Here is a 25,805-nt window from a genome sequence, read left to right on the forward strand (position 1 = left end):
ACTCACTGTCGTTGTTCAGAGACTTTATGTGACAAACTAGCCACTCTCTTTTCTTTTAATGCCTCTTATTTTTTATTAGTATTTATTTTTTATTAGCAAAGAAAAATAATTTGAACTTGCTTATTTAGCCATTTGCATTTTTGTGTTTTGTTCTTCCATGTTTTGATTGGTGCATAATAATTGTATATAATGGTGGGATTTGTTGTTAACTATTCATAGAACATATAACATAATTTGTCCAATATCATTCCCCAGTATTTCCGTTTTCCCTCTTCTCCCTCCCTCCGTCCCTTGACTCTATTGCTCTCCCTTCAAATTTCATGAGATATCCCCCTCACTTTTCTTTTCCTTTTTCCTGTCTACCTTCCACATTTGAGAGAAAACATATGACACTTGACCTCAGAAGAGTTTGGCTTATTTTGCTTAACCTGATGTTCTTGAGTTTCATCCATTTTTCTATAAATGATATATCATTTTTCTTTATGATTGAATAAAACTCCACTGTGCATATATACCACATTTTCTTTAGCCATTCACTCATTGATGGGCACCTGGACTTGTTCCGTAGTTTGTCTATTTTGAACCATGCTACTATAAACATGGGTATGCATGTACCACTATAATGGTGGTTCCATGACCCATCTTTTGAGGAACCTCCATACTGATTTCCATAGAGGTTGTACTAATTTACAATCCCATCAAGAGTGGAGAAGTGTTCGTTTTTCTCCACAACCTCTCTAGCATTTATTTGTTTGTATTCCTGATGGCTGCCATTCTGATGGGTGTGAGATGAAATCTCAGGGTAGTTTTGATTTGCATGTTTCTAATTGCTAATGATGGTGAACATTTTTTCATATATTTGTTGACTATTTGTATTTCTTCTTTTGAAAAGTATCTGTTTATTTCAGTTGCCACCTATTAATTGGGTTAAAGTATTTTAGTTTTTATATATTCTAGATATTAATCCTCTGTCAGAAGAGTAGTTGGCAAAGATTTTTTTTCCCATTCTGGAGATTCTCTCTTCACATTCTTAATTGTTTCCTTTGCTGTGCAGAAGCTTTTATATTTGATGCCATTCCATTTATTAACTCTTGACATAATTTCCTGAGCTTTGGGGATCCTATTGAGAGAGTTGTTTCCAGTGCCTGTGTGTTGGAGTATTGACCCTATGTTTTCTTCTAGGAGTTACATAATTTCTTATCTAATTCCTACGTCTTTGATTTGTTTTGAGTTGATTTTCATGCAGGGTGAGAAATAAGGGTCTAGTCTCATTGTCTACATACAGATAAACAGTTTTTCCAGCTCCATTTGTTAAAAAGGACACTTTCTCCAATGTATGTTTTTGACTCCTTTGTCGAGGACCAGGTGACTATCTCTGTGTGTTTGTCTCTGTGTCTTCTACTCTGTATCATTAGTTTATGTGTCTGTTTTTAGGCCAGCACCATGCAGTTTTTGTTACTATAGCTCTGTAGTATAATTTGAAGTCAGGTAATGTCTCTAGGGTTGCTTTTTTGACCAGTCACTATCTTAAGCAGGCTTTTGTTGCCACACCAGTAGGGAAAAGAGCTCTAGGGAGATCCTCACATGGAGGTTAAATGTCACCCCATCTCATAACCTATTGGCCCAAACTAGCCACGTACTCCCATCTGGCTCCAAGAGAGAATGAAATGTCATACCACCATATTTTCAGAACAGGAAGGGGAGGGGAGATCCAGAAACATTTGGTAAACAGCATAAATACATAACCCTGTTCCACTTCTCTGGTCACCTCATATTTGATACACTCTGTTCCCCACATACAAAATACACTCAGCTCTTTCTGAAGGGAGATACACAAAAGTCTCATCCAGTCATGGCATCAGGTTCAGAATCCAGGATCTCAGTGTGCTGTGCGGAAGTTCCTAGGTATTGTCCAGATATAGATCCCAATGACAGTGGAATCATACAGATGTTCTGCAGCTCTTCCCGTCCGCTCCATCCTAAGCCCACACACTGCCATTTGGAACAGAGATAGCTCAGGCCCTGCAGACACTCCCATCTGTAAATGGACCACTGGAAGACTTACAAGTCACCGTGTTCTTTTCTTTTCAGATGCGGGGAGTTCTCTTTACCCAGTTTGGACTTAAACTCCTGGGCTGAGCCATCCCTTTTCAGAAATCCTGATGGGCAGACATTAGAGGGCCCCTGCACTATAGATAAGGACATTTCCTTGATTAGATCCTGATCTGGCTCCTTGAGAGGGCTTCTCCAGTCCGTTCCCCACCACCCACCCCAGAGCCCTTCATTCTACTTTCTAGAAAGTCATTTTCCACCATACCAACTTGCTGTTGCTCCTTTAGCAACACCCTCTATTTTCTGCTCACCAAAAGTTAGAGTTTAGGGTTTCTTTTAAGTCTTGAACAGGACTGAGGGTATAGCTCTGTGATCGAATTCTTGCCTAACATACTCAAGGTCCTGGGTTTGATCCCTGGAATTGGGTTCAGGGGTGGAAATCTGAACAGTTAAGAATTTCATAAGTAAAGTCTGTGGTTTCCTTGATATTACATCTCTTAAAAATCTCTGCTAGTGATAGTCTAATGCCAGCAGCCTCATATTCCAACAGCCATCGCCTCAGCACTTCAGAAGCAAGCCCCTGTCTCATTACTGTGGGAACTTTGAGCCCAGGCTTATGGCAGAGAACCACATCCTTGCATTTGTTTTTCCTAAGCTATTTTTTAAATGAAAGAATAAACTGGATGCCACATGAATCCATGCAGGGGATTCAGCAATAGAGAGGATGATCAGGCCCTGGAATTGCTTTTGCCCATGAAGCTAAAGTGGTTTTATTGCAAGAAGCATCTATCTTATCTCGGGCTGTTTGAGATTGAGAAGCAGTAGCGTCTTCCAATTCTGTGTTTTTGCACTTGTAGAATCTCCTTTTCCCTCTAGAAGGTAATAGAAACATTGGAGATGAAAACTGTGCCATTAGTCAGTGTCTCTGAGCAACTAAGAAGACAGAGCTGGCCTGGGGCCTGTGATGAGCATTCAGCACCAATGAGCAATAAACCTTGTGTTCCAGGCCACCGGGAGGCTGCAGTTGTGTGAAGTGCAAACAATTGCCTGGCAAATTTATCTTCTGTGGGGACTTTTCAGCTTAGATGTTTCCTCCCTGGTGCAGCCTCATTTGAAAACAAAATAAAATGCTTCTTTTGTACCAGTAGCAAATGATGCCTATGAAAATGATATGTGTTTAATTGTCCCTACTGCAAATTGGTGCAACCACTATGGAAAGCAGTATGGAGATTCCTCAGAAAACATGGAATGGAACTACTGTTTGACCCAGCTCTCCCACTCCTCGGTTTTTTCCCAAAGGACTTAAAATCAGCATACTACAGTGACCAGCCACACCAAAGTTTATAGAGCTCAACTCACAATAGCTAAACTATGGGACCAACCTAAGTGCCCTTCAACAGATGAGTAGATAAAATATATACACAATGGAATATCACTCGGCCTTAAATAAGAATGAAATTATGGCTTTTGAAGGTAAATGGATGGAGCTGGAGAATATCACGCTAAGTAAAGTAAGCCAATCCTCAAAAACCAAAGGCTGAATATTTTTCTCTGATCTAGTTTCAAATTTTTGTTGCTTTCGTCTCTTCTTCCTTCCAATCTCTGATTTGTTTTATCTTTTAGTCAGTATCTCTTCATTGTCTTTATTTAGAGGCCTGCTTAAGGGCATGGAGGTGAAAGCAATAGTCAATGGCAAAGAGGATATGTTCACCTTCCTCTCTTCAGTGCGGAGTCCAAGAATAGCTATTTGATTTTAAAGAATGAATACGTCACAGAATCTCACTTAGTTTGAAAAATGTAGGCTAAACACCTCCTTTGAAAAAAATCAAACTTTCTTCAATAAAAGACTCTTGAGTGTTGGAAACCATGTAGTTTTTCATTTTAGAAAAAAACACAAGATGAGTGTGAGGCTTCAACCACCTCAGAAACCTTTGACTTTGTGCTTCCATTTTACCCAGAGAGACAACCACAGCTCGTCCCTCCCAGCCTCCCATTTCCCTTGAATTAGAGACTTCTGAGTCCATTTCCTTTTGCCTTTTAATTTTAGCCTTTTAATATTTTCCAATAAGTGCTTTCAACCGGGCAGAATACATGTCATGCTTTTCTCATTATTATTGGTCCATCAATAAATATACAAAAACCAGAGGAAGGATATGCTCTGAAAAATCCAAGTAGCAACAGCAATGATCATTGTACCAACATGAACAATGGGCCAGTCTTTGCTAAATCCACACCGAGGACTTACAACAAGACACACCTAGGACAAAAGCAAATGAACCTGTTATTCTTGTTCTTAAGGATATTTCATTCTTCCAGAGAAGTTGGATATTTCCTCTCTTCTACTGCTCTGCTGTGACATCATTGAGTGAATGTCAACACAAAACTGATTCTTGATGTTATGGGTTTCAATGCAAAACCTTTTGAGAGGTTCTGCTGGAAGAATACAAGTTGACAGGCTAGAACCTGCAAAATGTGGACTTGGAGGTGTCTTTTGCCTCATTTGATTTTTCACCCAGAGCTAATTTAAGGAAAGCCCTTAGGAGACATAAAAGATTGACAATTGCAGGGAAAATTATGCCTTAAGTTCTTGGGTTGCTTTGTGATATAGTTAAATAGTAGCCCCTTACTTTTGTAACAAGGGCCCAGTTTAATGACTTAGTCCAGGCCACCTGGCATGTCATTGGTAGGAATGACATGTGGTCAAATTATGCTTTCAGAGTCATGGCCATTATGTCAAATCATTTCCTACCCCACCTATTTGTTGGAAAATGTCTAGAATGGGCAGGAAATCATCTGTAGCTGTGAGACTTGACTCTCCAATGTGCCCCCAAAAGAATCTGGGGGACAGGTGGAGCCTGGCAGGGCCCTCTTAAAGCTGATCCCAGAGTGGCTTGTTAAAGAGCCTGAGGGAGCCTGTCTGGGTGTGTGGCAGAGCCAAGAAATCCTTTAGAAAAAAGGGGAATTTTTAATACTAGTGGAAATAACAACCCAGAGAAACCTTATGTCGATTTGCTTTCAACTTGAAAAGGAAAATAAAAAAAGAAAACCAGGCATCTGAACATGCAAGTAGCCAAAAACATTCACAGAAGGAGAGAAAGGAGTTTTCATTTTTAAGATTGTAGCCAGAGCAGAGGGAGAAGGTCAGAGCGGGTAGGAAGAGCAACGGTCGGGAAGGAGTGGAAAGTTTGCATCTCTCCTTTAAATACATCCTTCCTGTCAACTCTTTGTACAAACCAGTCCTCATTTTTATGTAGGGAATTTTTTTCCCTCTTCTTCTCCTATTTTTGACTTGAAAAACATTGCCTGTGAAGCACAGCAGTTCAGGCAATGAGCGACTTTTCTGGAAGCCTAAAAAAGGAGAACCCTTACTTGAGAGCATCAACCTTATCGGTTATGAGTAGCCCTTGGAAGTTCCAGGACCAATGGCACATACTGAATGATGAAGAAGTGCCCCAAAGGACTTGCCAAGTTTGAAAAACACAGGACAGAGGATAAAGCCATTATTCTCTTGTTTAGCCATAAACCTGCTTTTCTGGTGATAAGATTCCAGTCGTGGGAAACCCTATAAACTTTTGAGGGATTCCCCAGGAACTTAACTCATCCTAGTCAGAAAATGCATGGAGGGGCAGACAAACAAACATGCCATAAAATAGTGGAATAAGATCTATACCACATATCCCCCTCACCAACCTATGCCAATCAGTTGGCCACTGACCATACTTTTTCGTTTATAATCATGAGAGGTCAAAAGGCATTATGATATGTTTTTTTTGGAAATCACCACTATGAAATGGGACCCCACAAATGGCAGATGATAAAATGGAATATGATTTCTTAAAGCCCTTCAAGGGTACAGAAAATTGGCCATTAAAACCCAAAAGCGGCTGAAGCTCTTCTGCTCACAATTCTGACTCCAGAATCTGAGACAAAGCTTCTGAACAGCCCCAGAAATCAAACAGTGCTGCCTTCCTTGATCTGTGAGGTTTGGCTGAGGGATCCTGAGTGGGAGTCCAGGGACTCTGTGATGAGTTTAAGGAGGACCATTCTCAGACTATCCCAATGAGCTCTAGAGACCCAGGTGTTGCTGGTTTTAGAGACAGAAGGATCACAGCACAAAGGGTTAAAATGGAAGAAGTACAGATATTTATTATGTATCAGCTGAAACCCTTTTATGCCTCTGACAAAGTAACCTAAAAAAAATCATACTGATCAAGGACCGCCAGGCTTTAATATTTCAAAAGCACAGATAAATAGCTTACTACAGATAAATAGCTTCACCCTTTGGGTGTCTCCCAGAAGCATCTGAAAAATTTCCAGGGGGGTCTGTTTGTTAAAAGGGATGTATAACCAGTATACCCCAAACCCCTAACCTCACTGGAGAACAATGCCCAGGGAAGGGCTGCCGGAGGGACAATATGGGCCCATTCAGATTTTCTCCCAGGGACCAATCCCTCTTAACCCCTGGGAATGTCCTTAGCTGGTGACTGTTAGCTGGGAGATAGGGTATGGAGAAGGTTGGGAATCAGACACATGTATTTGTGGTCTTTGTTAGAAGCCATCTTTAGCACACCCCTGCAGGGTTGAAGGCCTCTAGCGGGGAACTGGAACTGTCAGATTCTTGTGGATTATTAACTGAGTCCTAATGTCAGAAAGCAATGCTGTTTTTATAAATTTTGAACCTGACTTTTAAAAACAAAACAAAACAACAACAACAAAAAACAAAACACAAAAAAACACAAAAAAGTAGAAAATTTTATGCTAAAAAAAGTCCCCAATAAAACAATCAGTAGCACATTGCATCTGTGAAGTGTCCCAGCTCCCTGTAATGGTTATATTTCAAACTGTGGTTTCTTTTCAAGTTAATGGTGTAGATGTTACACCCCCATCTTCAGGTCCACATTCTGCAGGTTCTGTGTCTCATCGGCTGTCATAAATTGGTCTGGGGTCTCCGATGACTCCTTGTTCAACAAAAGCACCATTTTCTGAGACTTGCTGGCTTCCCCGTTGAGTCCACTTGGCTTTCTGTCATCCATGGTCCCATTGCCATTGTTGATCACCAGCTTTTTCTTCTGCCCAAACCTAATCATTTGTAAAAAACATCGAGAGAAAGGGTAAAATGAGCATGGGTTCCTGGCCTTTTGACTAAGATAAAGTGGAGACAGGGTCAAATGACTCAATCACCATCTTCATGACCATCATCACTGTTCAGTCATGACCATGACCATCATCACAGTTTATAATGACCTAAAAGCACTGAGCTTGATACCTTATCTACTTTATCTTATCAATTCTTAACAACCAGCATTTCTCAAAGTGAGGTCCCTGGACCAACAGCAAAAGCATCATTTTGGAACTTGTTAGAAATGGAAATTCTCAGTGAATCAGAGAACTCTAGGATTGGGGCCCAGGACCTGAGGTATAACAGTCTGTGGGGGCTTCTGATGCACAGAAGGATTCACATTGGAGAATCCATGATCACCACTCTGGGAAGCCAGTGCTATTATTATCATCCTGTCACAGAAAGAATTGGAGATCTGAATATTTAGTATTTTTCCCAAAATATTCAACAAGCGGTAAAAGAGTCAGGATTCAAACCCTGGTCGGTCTGACTCCCAAGCTCTAATTCTTCTCCCACCACACCATGCAATGGGACACTGCAGCAGTTCCTGAAGACTCAGGTGAACCGTCAACATGACGATTGTAAATCACTCTGATTTGTGTATTCAAGAAAGTCGCACCACTTCCTCTCCCCATCAACATTTCGTTGGCTTTGTCAGTGTTATTACTGCTTGCACAGAGAAGAATAAAACAACATTGTTCTAGAAATAGAGGCCATATTTTTGATTTTCCTAACATTGGTTCACTCACGTATAACCCTGAGTAGAAGATAAATTATTCGCTGTTACTTTTATTCATGATCACAGGCCATTCCCTGTAGGACTGCCAAGGCTATAAACTTTAATCTCTTGTTTGGGGAAATAGAAATTATACCTCCTCCACAGGAGGTGGATCTTATATCCTCTGGCATGAGGCTTGGTGAAGGGTGGAGGGAAAGATGCTTTAACTACGGAGCACATTTACGAGGACAGGAAATGTGGATAAAGCCCACAGAGTAGGGTGCATGGTCAAGAGCAGGGTTTGGGAGGCTGGGCTGTGATACCATGCACCTGTGTGACCTGGGGCTATTCAACCTCTCTGAGCTTCAGTTTTGGGTACTTGTGAAATGAGGCAATTGAGAGTTATCAGCCTCACATGAGAATGGAGAGACCTTGACATAGATCCTGGTACTCAATAAAAGAGTCTATTATGGATATTATTTATTGCTTTTATGAACAATGTGGGTTGAGGACACTAAGCACTTAGACGGGTATCCGGAATACAGGAAGTGATCAAGAAGTGGCTGGCTGTAATTGCTGGCATAATGAGAGCCATGTGAAATGGACTAGACTGATTTCCTCTGGCTGCCTCCTCCTACCATGTTTTGTGTACTATTAAAAGGGTTTAAAGGGCTACAACTAGACTGCCACTTGCATGATTCTAAATTCTCAGGTGTTCTTTGGAGGAAAGTTGCCTAATTAAAGTAATTTCTATTTGCCTGCCGGTGGATGGGTGAGCAGGGAAATGAAGTGGCAAAGTGCTTTGTAAGCATAAAAACCAAAAATCTGTCTCTGCACGCAGTGGAGGGGACGAACGTTATTAATCTAAATGAAGCTGATATTGGAAGTAAATAACACTTGACCTTAGAACACAGGAATTCTACACTTGACCTCTGGCTGGCTCCTCTCCTCTTTGGATTTATATAACTCCACTATCTGTCTGAGCTCTTGGAGGAGGGTAAGATGATTCTTGTTAATAACTCAGTCCAATATTGAGTGATCTAGGTGCTTAATAAATAGTTTCAAAAGATAAGGGCTAAATTTTCCATTTTCCTTAGTTATAGGAATGAAGGAAGAACAGCAGCTGAAGAGACCTTAGGGATCATCCAGCTCAACTCCTTTTTATGTAAACTGGACACTGAGTCTAGAGGTCACGGGTATTGTCTAGAGTCACATTGCCAGAGTCACAGCTTAGACCTTATGACTCCCAAGGCTGGGGATCCTTGCTGACTTGTGTTTTGCCTTTGTCTTCTCTCATGGAAATGTCCCGCTGTGACCGAGCACAGTGACCACCAGATGAAGGGCTCACCAGGAGGGGGCAGGGCAGGCTGGACGGGCTTTAAAATCCAGGTAACAAACTTTTAGGACATGGTGGAATTTATCTCAAAAGAGTTCTTCGGCAACTAACTTAACTGATTCACATCTCTTCTACCTGAAAATCTTTAAAAGATATTTAGGAATTTATTTCGCGTTGTTTAAGAACTGTACTATCTAACGCAGTAGCCACCAGTCACAGGTGGCTATGTAAGTGTCAACTGAATTTAAATGAAAATGAGTAAAGTTTAAAATTATTATTTTATTTTTGGGAGGTACTGAGGATTGAACTCAGGGGCACTCGACAGGGTCTCACTGAGTTGCTTAGCACCTGGCTTTTGCTGAGGCTGGCTTTGAACTCACGATCCTCCTGCCTCAGTCGCCTGAGCCACTGGGATTAAAATTCACTACTTTGGTGGAACTAGCCATGTTTTAAGTGCTCATGAGCCACAGGTGGCTAGTGGCTATGGACAAACAGTACAGATGCAGCACGTGTCCATCACTCAGAAAGTGTTATTGAACAGCACTGTTGTAGACAGCAGGATCCCAGCAAGCTAGACAGTGGAAACAGACCGGGAAGACATTTCTAAATCACAGAGATTTATGGAGGGGACCTACCAAGAAGAGGGTGGGTAACTGCCTTCTGGGTTCACAGAAAATATGATTATTCCCATAAGAGCAGAGACCTGCGGAGGTCTTTTCTGCACAATCAGCCTAGAAATGTCCTTAAATCCCTCCTGTCTTGGAAAGTCTTCTCTGACAATGTCCTCGGTCTTTTTCCCCTCTTCAGACACATTGGAAAAATTCTTTAAGGGAAAGATGCCTGCAGGCTGCTTCTCTTGGACTTCATCCAATATCTCCCACCCCAATTGACTCCTGAAATGGTGTGCTCTTAGTGGGGGTGAATCAAGTCCATTTCCCCTTGGGGAGCTGTCATTCATCGAGGCTGGTCTCCTAAAGAACATCAATGAAAGCAATTTTGGAAGATGGCGGGGGGTGGGGAAAATTGAAGAAGTCATGGAACACCCTATGTCAGTGTCTCACAGAGTACTTTGTCATGGTCAATCCTGCACGTCAACATCAGCCACTAGCATCTTTCCTCTTTCAACCATAATCCCTATACAATGGCTGGCACTGATGGTGTTCTCCACAAATAAGAAGTGACTCAAATCTGACAGGCTTATACAGCCACTAAAACTCAAGATTCTTCTATGGAAGGAACAGCACTCTTCATTTTTTCTCTTCCTTCTCACCAGTGCTGATGGTCACGGGAGCCACCCAAAAGATATTTGCTGAGCTGGTCACGGTGGCACACACCTGTAATCTCAGCAGCTCAGGATGCTGAGGCAGGAGGATCGAGAGTTCAAAGCCAGCCTCAGCAACTTAGCAAGGCCCTAAGCAACTCAGCGAAACTTTGTCTCTAAATAAAATATAAAAAAGGGCTGGGGATGTGTAGCTCAGTGAGAAAGTGCCCCTGGGTTCAATGCCCGGTACCAAAATAAAATTAAAAAAGATGCTTGCTGAATGAATAAGTCTGTTTTGAGGTCCTATTTTCAACCAAACTTTCTTTGATGAAAATAGCATTCTGCATCACTCTTCAGTGTTAACACCCAAAGCAGAAAGGCCCCAGCCTTCTAACAGGATTAGAAATGGGCTGTTGGCTTTAGGAATGCAGTAAACATTCGGGGCCTGTGCAGCCATTAACCATCCTTTAGCTGAGTGGCAAATCTGTTTTCAATTATCAAATCGGGACACAGTAATTTATGGCATCCACGCAGCTACTTTCCCAGTGAGATACTTGCTCTGCTGGGTTCTGTGTGTCCCTGTTTGCCTGTTGCTATGGTGACTGCTGGTCTTGGGAGGAGGGGACCCAGGACCATGAGGCCCTGTCCTCTCTGTTGCTGCTGACAAGACAGGGAGCTAACTCTCCAAGATGTACAGACCCCAGCTGCTCTTGGGGACAGCTGAGCTGCTTCTCGGAGGGCTCCCCACGTCGACAGCATGCAGGCCAAGGTCTCCTTGGTGACATGTGCAAAACTTATGGACTGTATATGTGAGCATTAGGGGTACATTCTAGGGCCTGGGACAAAAGGACTATTTTCAAACAATGGGAAATTCATATTTAATTGAGCAACAGTAATCCAAGGGAAGACAAGGAAGCTGGGGGGGAAGTATAAAGATTTTTTTTTAATGGTTTCCCCAAGTCACATTATTTAGATTCATCTTTTTAAAAAATCCCTTTTTATTAATAGGAGCACATAGGTTTTTTAGACCCCTGGTTCTTGTTCTTTGTGTGACTATTTTTTTTTTATGCTCTCAAAGGTATAGCGAGCAACACAGCTATTGACTTTAATATAGTACTTTTTTTTTTTCTTTTTGGTGCTGTGGATTGAACCCAGGGGCACCAAAATATACTACTTTTATTAACTTGTACCAGTATAAATTTGGTACTATTGATTTCCTCAGATAATTGGAGACTACAAAGGTTATGCACAACATGATATTAGTTGTTTATTGTTTTCTAAAAGTGAACAACCAAGAGTCTATAATTTCTCTCTAGGGCTTCTCCCAAACTAAGGGGCATTTTCTGGCCTGTGAGATGATTCAGAGGCACAATACAGGCAGCCCTACATGAAAATAAGATTCTCTTACTTTAGAAGCAATCCCGGGGGACATCTACGAACGGTTTAATGTTACAAAGGTTTCATAATGAGTCTTTAAAGAGTCTTGGGCAGAAAATTTCCACTTATATAAAAGTACAACTTTATTTTAAAGTCTGTCTGGTTAATGCTCATTTCCTCTGTTGCGAGAATTATTACTGTCCTTCTGTTCACCCTGGGTAGCGTTGTTTCTGGTCCAGCTTGTGGCTTAACTATGTGTATGTGCCATGCAAATAATCTTCAAACTGCTAAGCCCTGGTTGAGGTAAGAAGACAGGGGGGCCTCTAAGGACAGGCAAAGAGAACACTTGTCCATTCTCTCTAGGTCTTCTCTATCTTTATCCACTGGAGTGCTCTGTCTTTACCCACTCTCCTAAGGAAAGTTCTTTATTGTTCCATAGATCTCAATGTTAGCAAGTTTTCCTAGGTTATAACCTGAATTCTTGTAACTGCAGCTTCCAGAAAATAGAAAACATTATTACAAAAAAAAAAAAAAAACACAATCCACACAAAACCCTTCAGGCAAGGGTTCTGGAAGGTTCCATGGGCCTCAGGCTAAAGATCCCTAAATCTTTCCATATTTTATGGATCCTCAAAGCACTTAATAAATGTTTATTTAACAAATCAATGAGTGAATCTATACTTCGTTGTGCATTCCCTATGAGCTATTTCATAACTTTTATGAGAGAGAGTCTTCATTGGGCTTAACTCTGCAAAAATTAAGAACCATGAGATTCAACCACCATTTAAAAGTGGGGGTCCAACTAATCACAAATGCCTCCTTTCTCTAAAGAATGGGACAGGAGGGTTTCTTAAACTGTGCCATGCCCACCAAGCCCTGGGATCTTGTTAAAGCCCAAACTGTAAAACAGGTGGGACTGAGATTCTGCATTTCTAACAAGCTCCCAGGAAGCCAAGGCTGCTGGTCACAGGAACTACACTCCAAGCAGCAAGGACATAAAGCCTCAGTTTAAATGATGCCTCCCCCAAGTCGCAGGCCCCAAGGAGCAGCCTCTTAACTTCTCCGACTGTTGACAGCAATGCAGACTGCAAGAATCAAAGCCAGGGCCAAGAGGGAGGCAAAGATGATGAGCCACTCTGGTGTGAAGGAACCAAAGGACACGCGTGAGCTTTGGAAATGTACTTTGTAAAACCAAAAATGCAGTTTAAAAATCAACCTGTTTCAAGTAAGAACCACAGTCAGCACCGAGAGCCCTCCAACCAAAAGGTCCAGCCACCAGGCACGTCATTGTAAAATAAGAATTTTTTTGTACTGCTGTCCAACAGGCCTCCTGAATGAATCTTTAATCATCAGTCAGCATTTTCAAGTCCTACCATGAGAAATCTCTTTCCAAAAAACACCTAGGGTGACTTGTTGAGACTTGTAGATGCCTTTGGTGCAGTATTATTAAATAGGTTAAAGGAAATTTATGCTTCTTTTGAAAGAAACATTCTAAGCAAAATGAAGATCACATTCTAGTGAGTGTGGCAAAGGACCCTGCTAAGGAGGTAGAAAGTGGGTGAATCTGTGTACACGTAATGAAGGTCATTTGGCTCCATTTGCAAGAGTTTTCAAAATATTCATGCTTTCAATCCCATAGTTATACTTCCTGGAACTTATAGAATCTCAAAATTAGCTGTAAAGATGCACTTTACTGTGCTGTTTCTAATATTAAAAGTTGGGAACAACCCAATATCCAATGGTAGGGGATTGGTTAAATAAATTAGGATATATCCATTGTATATATCTAAAAAGAAAATAGTAAACTATGTGAAAAAGCTGTGGTCAACCACCAGGAATGGTTGACCAGACTGCACATACCATACAGTTCTATTTTTGTACATAAATTACATTGAAAGACAACAGGAAGAATACAGATGAAAATAGTAACCATGGAGCTTCTGAATGGTGAGATATTTTCATCCATTTGTTTAGTTATATTTTTGAAAACCTCTTTGATACTATGTATGACTGTGCCCTATTGAAATACTATACACTTGTTTTAAGATCAGTCTTTGATAGGATTAAGATAGGACTTGGAAAGTGGAAGTTTTATATGTTTGCAATGAACCAGGGTTTGAGAAAGAAGAAAGATGTAAAGTCATTCATTGTCCACTTTCTTGAGAAGTCTTGGTTTCCTCCTATTTCCTGCTGGGTATCACCTTTGGCTCATCTTAAGCAGTGGGGAGGCTGACGGGAGTGTACTATTTCTCCAGCCTACCCTGCAACTTGGCCCTGGTCTCCAGTCCTGAGATGTTCCACATTCACTCTCACTTGAGCTGGGAAGATGCCTACTGCCAATCACAGTTCCTGCATTTCCCTTCTCCTTCCCTTTCCTCCCTGGCAGCCCATCCCCTCTCTCCAGAGGCTCTGCCTTCAAGTGTGCTCAGACAAGCTGAGGCAGAGGAGCCAGGCATACACCACATTCTTCTCTTTCCCCATGGGTGGCTCAGTTTGGAGCCCTCCAAAGAGGGGAGAATTAAAAGGGTAATTTACTATGCTGGGAGAGCCCTTCCTTTCTGTAATCACCCTTTACCAATGGTCAGTTCTGATCCTGAGCCAAATAAAGAACTGGCTTCAGATGTCTCAAATCTTGACATTCTTAAAAGTCAGTGTTCACCCCCCTCACTACTTGCACATGGAATATTTTCTGAAAAGTTTTTTTTTTTTTTTTTTGGACTGGATCAGTGGATTGACCCTCATGAAAAAAGTAATGAAGGGAAAAGATATTTTTTCTCCACCCAACACAGATGGTCTTTATGTCTCCTCCTTATTTGCAATGCAAAAAAAATCCAGCCCAAGAAATAAAGGGGACAGTGGGTGGTAATAGGAAGGTCCTAGGAGAGCTCAGGTAATCACTCATTTGTGAAGAAAACTTTAGTAAATAACATAGCACTTCTCTGAGACAGGCCAGGGGATCTGAATGTGAGCTCAGCCCACCTAGGTGACCCAGGGGACCAAGGAAACAAGAGTGTTCCATCCTTTTCTTCCAAGAAGCATGGTACTCTCATTCATTCTTAAACTTTCAAAGAGAAGCCATCAGGTTCAGGGGACCTTAATTTAGGAGAATGGGCATTTGATTGGGTTTCTTCTTCTTCCTGGAACATTCTGAGAAACTTTCTTTGAATTTTTTTTTTGCTTCACAGTTTGAAACTCACCTGGAATGTGGGGTTTCCTTATAGGCCCAGAAGTCGTGGTTGCCCCACCTTCTTGACTCCCACTTGAATGTCCTACGGGGAAAAGCAACAAGATCTCTTAGCTCAAGTTTGGAATGCACAACCAGGAGTTCTTTCCAGAGCAACACGTGGGGCCAAGTTCCAAGGTCTGCATCACTAAGAAACTATTTATAGATTGAAGCCACAGACATTTATGGTGTTATATAAAAAACATTGCAAGACAATCCACCCCCCTCAAGAGTTCCATGCAATTAAGGGGAAGGCTCAGAAACGTTATTTTGTGTCAAGGAACGTGAAAATTCTTAGAAGCTGTGTGGTGCAGTGGTTAAGGCTTTGGGATCTAGCTGGGCAGCCTTGGATTCCAGTCCTACATCTGCCTCTTGCTAACAATGTGGGCTGGGTCAAATTACCCTCCTTAAGTCTTGGTTTTCTCACTTATGAAATGGGCATGATAATAATAGAATCTACTTAATCATCATTTCACAGAGACTTAAAGAACTATGCAGTCATGGTAGTTGTGTGTAATTATTAATCTCTATGTTTAATTTAGGACCTTGCTCCTCCAAGTTTGGCCCCTAGGCTGGCAGCATAGCCATCACTTGGGAGCTCACCAGGAATGCAGAATGTCAGGCCTTCCTACAAACCTACCGAAGCAGAGTCTTCATTTTAACAAGATCTCTAGGGGATGCAATGGTCAGTTCTGGTCCTGAGCCAAATAAAGAATTGGCTTCAGATGTCTCAAATCTTGACACTCTTAAAAGTCAGATGTCCACCCCTCTCACTGCTTACACATGTAATGTCCAAACTGAATCTATAGATCACCTCTAATATCATCACAGAAGCCAAAACAAACACCAAATAATAAGGATTTGGGAGCAATGACCTTTTCTGTCAATGAAAAATCACCCTAGTAGATTCCTTACCCATGTATTGGTGGAACATACCTTTGTTGGAAAAAATGAACATTTTCTACTACTAAATATTGTAATAATAAGGAAATGTTCCCAAAGTCCCAAATGGGAGGGAAGCATTTGCAAGACATACAATCCACAAGTCAAAACAATAGGTGGCTTATCAAAATGAGAACGGTATCATATTAAAATTAAAACAACAACAACAACCAAACCCCTGTAAGACACCTTGCTAAGAGACTTACCTAAATTAAAGCTTCATGAATTTTGTGTGTTTGTTTTTGCCTTTTGATGCTTCCTATACTACCTGAGAGCAAAACTTGAAATGTCCTACTACAATGAGCTTTTTTCTCTAGCAAATGGGAACCTGCCATAGTCTACCGAAGGCCACTGGGGAGAGAAAACTCAGATGTTTAGCCAGTCAGCAGATTTAGACAGCAGGGGACTGCTGTCTTAGCTTTTCTTAGAGAGCCAGACTTTGGAATCTGCAGAACAGACCCTGAAATCTTGATTACAATGATTATTTGGGGTAGGAAGACTCCTGTTTATATAATTCGATGTTTTTGTTAAAACTCATAATAGAGCAAATTCTTACCAGATGTCTTACTGTTTCAACATACTCCAGCCCATTTTTGACAATGGCCTTTTACTCCACAAACCTCAAAAGTGTCCAAAGCACTTACCCTAAGTGCCTGCCAGGGTCCTTGGTCATTGGCAGGTCTTCACCTGCACAAGTCGTGGGATAGTGGCCATCTAAGTTGGAGATCTTTGGCCTTGGAAACCACCTAAGGTACAGTCACTCTCTCTGGTCATTTTTTTTTTCTGACTCACAGCAGCCTTTGATATTTGAAAGGGAGACCATTAATAGATGATAATCTCTTTATTTTGATTTTCCAAAAAGTGCTCCCAGCAAGGAAAGATCTGGGTGTGTACACAACAACATGAAACCTCCTGTTTGAACAATAGACACCTGCACAGGAGCCAAACAAAAAGACCAGCTCCCGCCCACCAGATTCTCACTTTAGGCAAAAGCTGAAGAGGATGGACAAGAGACAGCAGGCTCTCCTGAGCTAGAGAGGTCCACAAATCCATCAAGGTTGGGACTGGCAGGGAGAGCAAGTTCTGCAAAGAGGGGCACCGGGCACCCTTGTTGGGAGGTGAGACCCAACCTGAGACATGGGCAGAGAGCCTTCATTTGGCTTCAGCTGTGAGAAAGGCAGTAGAGGAGAGAGATTCTCAAACTTTGACTTCTACACAAACCACCTGGAGGGTGTTAAAATGCAAATGCTAATCCAATCTGTCTGCATTGGCCAGAGATGCTGCATTTCTAGCCAGCTCCTCAGTGGTGTCTCTGCTGCGGGTCCAAGGACCACATTTCAGAGTAGCTGGAGTCTTTTGGTTTCAAAGAGCAGGACTTTTAATAATAACTCCCTACTGTTTCCAAAATACTTGCACATTCCTGACACCTTGTGCTCCTCATAAAAACTCTAGGGGGTAACCGAGGCTGGTTGGTCTGCTCTGCTCTTTACTAATAAGGATCTGAGGCTGGGAAAGGTCAAGGGCCCTACCCAAGAAACCTTCAACTTCTGTCTCTACTTCAGAAGTATTTCAAATGAGCCCTACATTCCCATGCTCTTCCATAAAGGGTTATCATCAAAGCCACCATGTAACTATCCATTTTCAGATTGGCTTTAAATCTGTAGGCAATCCTTGCCCTAACTTGGGCATGAAGGGGAGGATGATAATTTACATGGATTAACTGGTTTGTGTGAGGTCACCTGTATTTGCAGTGCTAACGGGGAACCACAGTAGGCAGCAATGGCAGAGCCTCTCACTAGCCCCAGCATGAGAGATCAGCTGCCCCATGTTAAACTTTTGCTGCCAGAAGTACTATTTTCAGGGATGAGATCTGAGAGCAAACAGGAATCTATTTAATAATGTGTGCCTGGCAGTAACTATGGTCGTAATGGATTGCTTTCTCTAGATTGTGCTTATGAGAGGCAGTGCATCTCTGGGTTTTACACCTGACTCTGTCACTCAATGGACATGCCAATTTGGCCAGGTTACTTACTTACCTTTGTTTCCTCATCTGGAACATGGGAATAAAAAATGGTCCTTATATACGACAGGGTTTGCAGTCTAATTAAATGAATCAATATTAGATGAACTTTGAATTTGATAATTACTGATAATTATTGCCCTATAGAAATTGAAGAAATAGCAGTCGCATATGGTATAACCTCTGAAGTGTTTTGAACAACGCTGCTAACACTCAGTAAACTCTTAAATGCTAGCCATTGTATCATGTGACTTTAAATCAATGCCCTGTGACAAATTATCGAAAATTTATTAGTTAGGAAACTGAATCTCCAACCCTTTGTGTATCTTTCTTGGTTAATGTGTAGAGGAACTGGGATCAGGATATTCCTCTTTCAGACTCACACTCTTAGTCATTCTGGCAGATGGCAAATGTTAACAAGCAGCCCTGGTTGAATTCTCACTGATCCTTTCAGATGGAAGACTTGCCTCCAGAGCAGTAGTTCTCAAAGTGTGGTCCCTGTCCCAGAAGCATCAGCATTACCAGGGAATTTATTAGAAGTACAAATACTTGGGCTGCACCCCAGACCTACTGAATCAGAAACTTTCAGGGTGGGGCCCGAGCAATGTGACTTCATTCACCCTCCCCGCGATTGTAATGCATGCTAAAAATGTGTGAACAACTTCTCTGGAGACACTGACTCACACTTCATTGGTAATCTTCAGGTTCAATGATTATAACAGTAAATGACTACAGCAGTTTCAAACTCACCAGCCGATCCAGATCCATGTGTGGTATGGGACCTCCCACCTGCGTCTTGGTCTCCTGTCATGGGCAATGATGGAAGGTCAGTATGGAGTACTTGCATTTTCATACAACCCGTCTCTTTTTGGCTTTAAATCTGTAGGCGATCCTTGCCCCAACATTGCAAATCCCAGAATTAAGGGAGCTGATGTAGCATAGGTCCTCATGGATGACCCTAGGAGATGTGCTTTTGGTAGAAATCCAAGAATGGTGGCAAAGAACTCTCCCACAAAAATACGATGCCCTCACAGGTCTGAGGTTGGAACTGGACATTGTGTATTTTAAATAAAGACAGTAAAAATTGGATTATGAGACTTCTGATCACTGTGTACTCTGGCTCAGGGCATGGAACACTTAAAGAGATTTCTTGAAGGCAGGAAATGAGTTAAAATTAAAAAATCTTGTGATGGAATGATTTAAAGATTCAAAAAGAAAAGTCAACCACCTATTTAGGGGAAAGGGGGTAAAAAAAAGTGAAAAAAGAAATTGTGAGATGATAACATGTGAACAATGTGTATCCAGGTATTAGAATTATTTCTTAATGATTTTCCAAAAATCAAGACTATATTTTCAATACCAATAGTTGATATAATCCCATCTTCTCAAACATCCATTACTATGAAGCTTAATCTTAGACCAACTCAAGAATTGTTAAAATCTGTATCTACAGGTCGAATCCCGGATTTAGCCTATGGTAATTCACTGTCTTCTCCACCCCACAACAACACCACATTTCAAAAAAAAAAATACTAATCATACTAGAATCTTGTTTTTTAAAAAATCACAACATGGTTTCATAAAGTGGCTGTAGTCATCCATTGAGAAGGTACCTGGAAAGAAAACAGTAACCTGATCATCTTCATTTCCCTGATGAGGAAAGGTGATCACCCTCATAATTATATTAGAGAGATTGCTTTGCTCCTTGGTTGATGGTTAGAATAACAGATGGCAGCACTTGCTGAAATGCCCCATTGTAATCCCAGATACCAAAAGCACCACCACTATCACCAAAACCATCACCAGCACTGCCACCACGGTTCTGAATGTGTTAGTTCCTAGCCATAAACATAGAGACTGAGAAAAATGTATGGGCAGAAATACACTTGGATGAGTGTTTGAATGAAAACCAAGGATGGGAATCAGACTATTCACTAATCATTTACTCCACGGGGAACCATGAAAAGTTTGTCCGTATGGTTACACTTGTACACTCCACAGAAGGGATTAGTACCTGGAAATACAGATTGTATAGAAGGCCTTTTATCACCAAGGTTTTGTAAACCTTATAGGATACTGTAACTATTAAAATTGCTGTTTAAAATTTAAATCCATTAGGTTGCACAACAGGTCTTATTTTGCCAAGAGAAACTAAGCAGTACTATTTTTTTTTGTACTAGGGATTATACTCAGGGGCACTCAACCACTGAGCCACATCCCCAGCCCTATTTTGTATTTTATTTAGAGACAGGGTCTCACTGAGTTGCTTAGTGCCTCGCTTTTGCCAAGGCTGACTTTGAATTCATGATCCTCCTGTTTCGGCCTCCAGAGCTGCTGAGATTACAGGGGTACTCCCAGCTGGCAGTACTCATAACATTCACGTCTCCAGAAGAAATACAACAATGGTTCTTGGAGTTTTTAGCAAGAAAGAATAGAACCATGCTAAATGGAAAAACAAAAAAAAAAAAAAACAAGAAATGTGAGGGGGCTCTGTCCTGCCAATATTGCTGAGGTCAGTATTTTTTAAACTATTTTCTTTGAAATCCTGGCGTGGGCAGCCCAAAAGACAGGCCAAACAAGTGACCTTCTAGAATTTCTTTTCCTACATCAGGCATAGCATCACACAGCCACCTGTTTTATGTATTAGGTTTCATATTTTTTTTTCTTCTTTTGGGAGGAAGGGTTGTGGAGGGAGGGTCTCTGTTATTAAAAAAAAGTATATTTAAATTCACTAATTTTTAATGTGTTAATGAGCCGTAAGAAGTACTCAAATGGCTGATACTAGGAAGAGGGAATTTGTTTTTAGTTTCCTAGCTAGAGTGAATGTTTTCTAGTTCCCCCCTTTTTACTGTGAATTTCTTAATGCACAGTGAGAAACAAACAAAAGAATAATTAGAGAACTGCTTATTTGAGAAGAAGAGTCTCATTCCAAGTGTATATCAGACTTAATTGAATAAGTCATTTCTATGCCATTACAATAAAAGAAGTGGTTTCTATTCATTAATAGTATATTGGATCATGAAGCTTTTAGTGCATCATAACTAGAAGAGATTAGCCACCAGCCCATCACCAAAGGTAAAATTGATCAATCCATCACCAATAAAAGAAAATAAAGGAAATTACTCACACGTTTGGGTAAACTATACTAAATAGGCAGCATATATTAGTTGAATCAAATGAAATTGCCAATATTCAATTATTTCCACAAAACCATTAATTTCATATGGTTCAACTTGATAGATCACCAGATGAAGAAGAAGACAAAGAAAGAAATCTCACCATAACAACCAAGTCACACACACACACACACACAAAAAAAAAAATGGAAAGTGCACTGGCAAATGGAAGCATTATTTTTATCCTAAATAAACCTGAGTTTACTGATGGTAGAGTTGATGTTCCAGGATGAAAGTTACAAAGTTGCCTAATCACAGCCTACGCACAAAATAGCCCTTTAATAGGAAAAAAGTGCATGTGATTTCTCTCTGTAAAGAAAGCAAACCAGATAACAAGTGGCCAAATTACCTGGTAAAGAGCCATCAACATTAGAGGTGAAATCTCCAACAGGAACTTCAGTAACTCCAAAGACCCCAGGCTGAGCAGGGGTCACTGGGATGCGGGTCCTGTTTTCCCTTGTGTCTGGGTAGTGGGAGGTTTTACCTTCCAATTAGGTAGTTGAGTCTTCAGGAGGATTTCCACCTCTTCTTCCACCTCTGCCATCATTCCTATCTGTGTGGAGGTGGAATCGATGAAAACCCCACATGGGTAAGATCACCACCCTCCACGTGCTTCTTTTCAGAGCATGCGATTGCTACAAAAGCCTTCCTCTTGTTATCCAAGAACAAAAGCAAAAGACAGGGAAGTTGGTCACACTCTTGAACAAAACTGATATTTCTCAATAGATGCCACCTGGACGGCACTCAACAGAAGTGATTCTAATACCCAGAAGAAGCATTTGTTGAAACATCTGCCTGAGCTGTTAAGGTAAGGCTTAGGCCGAGACAGCTGTGGCCTTGAAGTCAGCTCAGGTACTAGACAATTTTGCGCTCTTTCTCAGTGGAATCCACCTTCAAAGATCTAGAAGGAACACCGCATTGAAAAGCAAAGTGTGAAAGATAAAATTATGCTGCCTGCAAGTGAAATAGAAAATGCAAGGTTTCAAAGACCTAAGGCTACTAACTTAACTCTTCCTTCCCTTTCCAGGAGGGCACTGCTTCTTGGTCACCAGCACCACAGAGTTGCATTCCAGAGGTCAAATGGCAAAATAATGTTGTTAATGTAAAGAACGTAAAGTGATAGAATCAGACTTTTACAGCAATCGCAAATAGTAAGGAAGCAATACATTGTTTTTAAACCAAGTCACCAACTCTAGAGCTTGAGAAGTATGGCCTTAGAGATTAAGCAACACAGTTTACATTTAATGTACAATGGCTTCTAAGAGGTCTACAGAGCAGAAAATGCAGAGACCACCACCAGATGCACCTTTTGATCAAAAGAAGCAGTGTAGCAACAGCCAGCTGAGGTCCCTCCACCAAAGACATTGAAAAAAGCACCCTTAAAATAGTGATTTTTATCAATAGCTGAAGCCAGCTGAGCTTTATAATCCTTACTGCTAGATGTGATAGTAGAAATGGTTGTTTGCTCTATATCTTCTTCCAGTTCTCCATGTGACGTAGAGAAGCTCTGGGAATGACTGTGCTGTTTCAATGAGGGATGAAGCCAGTGTTATTTTGAACCGTAATACAAGCCCTCTGAGATCTGCTAACAGGAAGGATCTATGCACAGGTACGAGGACGAGATGTGCCACACCGCATGGAGAAATATGCAGAAGAATTCCATTTTGTCTCTACCTTCTTCCCCTTTGTCTCTGGGTACAGTCCATCAAGGTCAAGTGCCAAGGTGAAGCCTGAACCAGAACTCTCCACCCACCATGGATCAGCCCAGTTCCCACTACAGCATGGTACCCAGACCCTCAAGAAAACCAGAGAACACGGAGACATGGAAAAGGAATATTTAAATTTTAGTGTTGCTATCAGTAGTCAAAAGCATCTAATTGAGGGTCAACAAACATGACTCTAGGAAAAAAATAACACTGTGTAGGATACCTGTAACCACAGAAGAGAAAAGATCCCATTTAGGATGACCTGCTTGAGTAACTCAAATCAAATTTATACAAGGAAATACATAACTCCCTTCTAAAAACCATTAAGTGAAAGATACCATTTCATTCTATTATTGTTTTTTTGATCTCGTCTGTGGACAGGGATTCTCATCACTGCACCAAGAAAATGGTTCCCTGGGCAAACACAGGACCCTCAGTGTTCTGAGGTTGAACCATTGCCCATAACTGAAATCACTTTGAGTGTTTTGAATTTATTTCATTTGCATTCTTCTAGGAAAGGTACTGACCTTTGAGTTGCAGGTGCAAGCACTCCATAAAACACACCCATCAGCCGTGACCACCACCAAATAAACATTACCAAAAGACAGACATCCACCAAATCCCAAACCCAACATTAGAACAAAAGCCAGAAGAAACATAAAATGGAAATACAAGCTCTTCATTGGCAGAAGCCAGTTCATAGGCTTATTTACCAGCTCCTTTGATGCTTCACACTGTGCTATTTATATAGCCGACAATCAAACACATGCTTGTGGATCTTTTGCTGGGTCTCAAGGGCTCATATAAAAGACTCTCCCCATTATGAGTAGCAAGCAGTAAAATGAGACCCTCTCAATTCTGGATTTCCTTCATATTCTGCCAAGAAATTATGAATGACTTCAGCCTGATCTCTAGGATTTGCCTGTACATATGGTGAAAAATAAGGCTACTTGAAGTTTAGTGCTGCTTCCTACCGAATGCTTAGTGATAAAAAAGGGGGCAATTGGCAAATGTTCCTTTCTTTTGTCCAGGTCCTCGGGGGACCCTGCCACCTTTGTCAATTGTCCACAATGTGCCTTGCCCTCCTCTGTGGATTAAAGTGATTCCCCGCCTCTCTCTGACGATCTGGTTCCCCAAAATGTCTTTTCACAACCATGAAAGCAATCTGTCTGCCTCTACTGAAGCAAGGCTGGGAGTTCAAGGAGGTGGTCAGTTAAAACAAAGAGAAACCTCTGTCCTCTCTGAGGTCTTGGGTATCCCTAATATGAGTACTTAGAATGCATTTGGACATCCATTTTTATCTTCTTCCTTCCTTTCTGTTCTTTCCTTTCTCCTTTGTTCTTTCTTCCTCCCTTTCTCTCCTTCCTTCTTATTTTCCCTCTTTCTTCCTCTTTTCCTTCCTTCCTTTATTCCCCCCCGCCTTCAGAAAGTCATTGAATCTGGAAGTCACCAAGAATGAAGGTAACACCAGGTTTCAACGACCCACAAGAAATATAGACAATGAAGATAGCATAACACCCCGGGGTGAGCAGAGCCACGTAGCAAAAACAAAAAAACAAAAAATGCACGATTCCACCACCAAACACTGCATCTTGACCAACATGGGAAAGAGCCGAAGCAGGAAGAGAGGTCAACCAACAAGGCTGAGTGTCATCATCCTTACGAGTTGTCACTGAAATAGGTCCTGTCCCGTTGACGTCTTCCACCAAATCTGTGTTTGGATCGGCAGGAGGCTGAAGCATTGTACTATGACTGGAGTCCACATCTGAAGGAATTAAATCAGTGTTCTTGCTTTATTTCCTAAACCACCGCTTAAGGGTCATTTATGTTCTGTAGCCAAGTTCGTTTTATATTTGAAACCGGTTGGAGGAAAGAAAGCACATAACTGATTTCAGAGCTCCAGAGTGGAGACAATTGTTTCTCAGAATGTCACAAGAAGTAACCAGCTTTCACTGGAGGGTGGAGTGGTCTCAAAATCGTGATTTTGATTTGTTTTTGCTGAGTCTAGAAAGATGCTACATGAGCACAGGACGGGACTCCCGAGCCTTGCAGAGGCAGAAACATAACCCATGTTAGTCCCATTCCGTGCCCATGGCCTTTCTTAGACATGCAGAATCACCTCCCACCTAGTAGGCAAAATGACTTTTTAACACCCTTCTTCCCTCATTGAGTCCTTTTTTGTTTCACATAGTAAACATGTAAATAAAACTGAAAAAAACAAAATAAAACAATCATTATATAATACTACCTAGGCAGAGACCACAGAAAGTAGCAGGGACAAGAAACAAGAAGCAGTGTATGTCACCGAGTCCCTCCCCAAGAAGCACAAATACGAGGTATCTTTGAAGTTTACTCTCTATAGTGATGAGTGGTGCAGAGACTTAGCACTAAAGTGTTTGAGATCCTATTTTTAATAGTTATTACAGGTCTATTCTGCTGAAGAAACAAATCCTGAGTGAAAGAGAGGCCAAAGGTTGAGTCAATCCACCCACACTATTGCCTCTGGGGAAATGTAATCAGTTCCAAATAGCTCCAGAGGAGAGTGCTGAAATACTGGGCTCCCACATCTGCAGGGAAGTCTTCACAATCTAAAAGAAAAGATCATCGAGATCTTTGCAGGATAGAAATGTATGGCGGACTCTACTCTCTCAGATTTCAAAGAAGAGGAAAGGCCAACTAACTCAAATTAAAATTACTAGTAGATATTCTGCCAGAAAAAAGCCACTCTTGTTCATTTTCATTTTATTCATAGACTCCTTCAAGAGGTAGTATGCTACTCCTCAGTTGAAGCCAGCTGTATTGTCCTTACCTGCTCACCATGTAATGGGATCCCTTTCTCTGCCTCAGTTTGAAGACCCTTTAGTTTGATTCTGAG

The 25,805-nt window shown here is 41.3% G+C and overlaps 1 pseudogene; it reads right to left on the reverse strand.

Annotated features, from left to right (window-relative positions):
- Window positions 1-6,926: 6,926 nt before the first annotated feature.
- The window catches only part of LOC143388215 (CD44 antigen-like), a 74,939-nt pseudogene continuing 56,060 nt past the window's right edge, over window positions 6,927-25,805 (reverse strand).

Source organism: Callospermophilus lateralis, unplaced genomic scaffold (genome assembly GCF_048772815.1).
Source record: "Callospermophilus lateralis isolate mCalLat2 unplaced genomic scaffold, mCalLat2.hap1 Scaffold_5641, whole genome shotgun sequence".
Taxonomy (NCBI): domain Eukaryota; kingdom Metazoa; phylum Chordata; class Mammalia; order Rodentia; family Sciuridae; genus Callospermophilus; species Callospermophilus lateralis.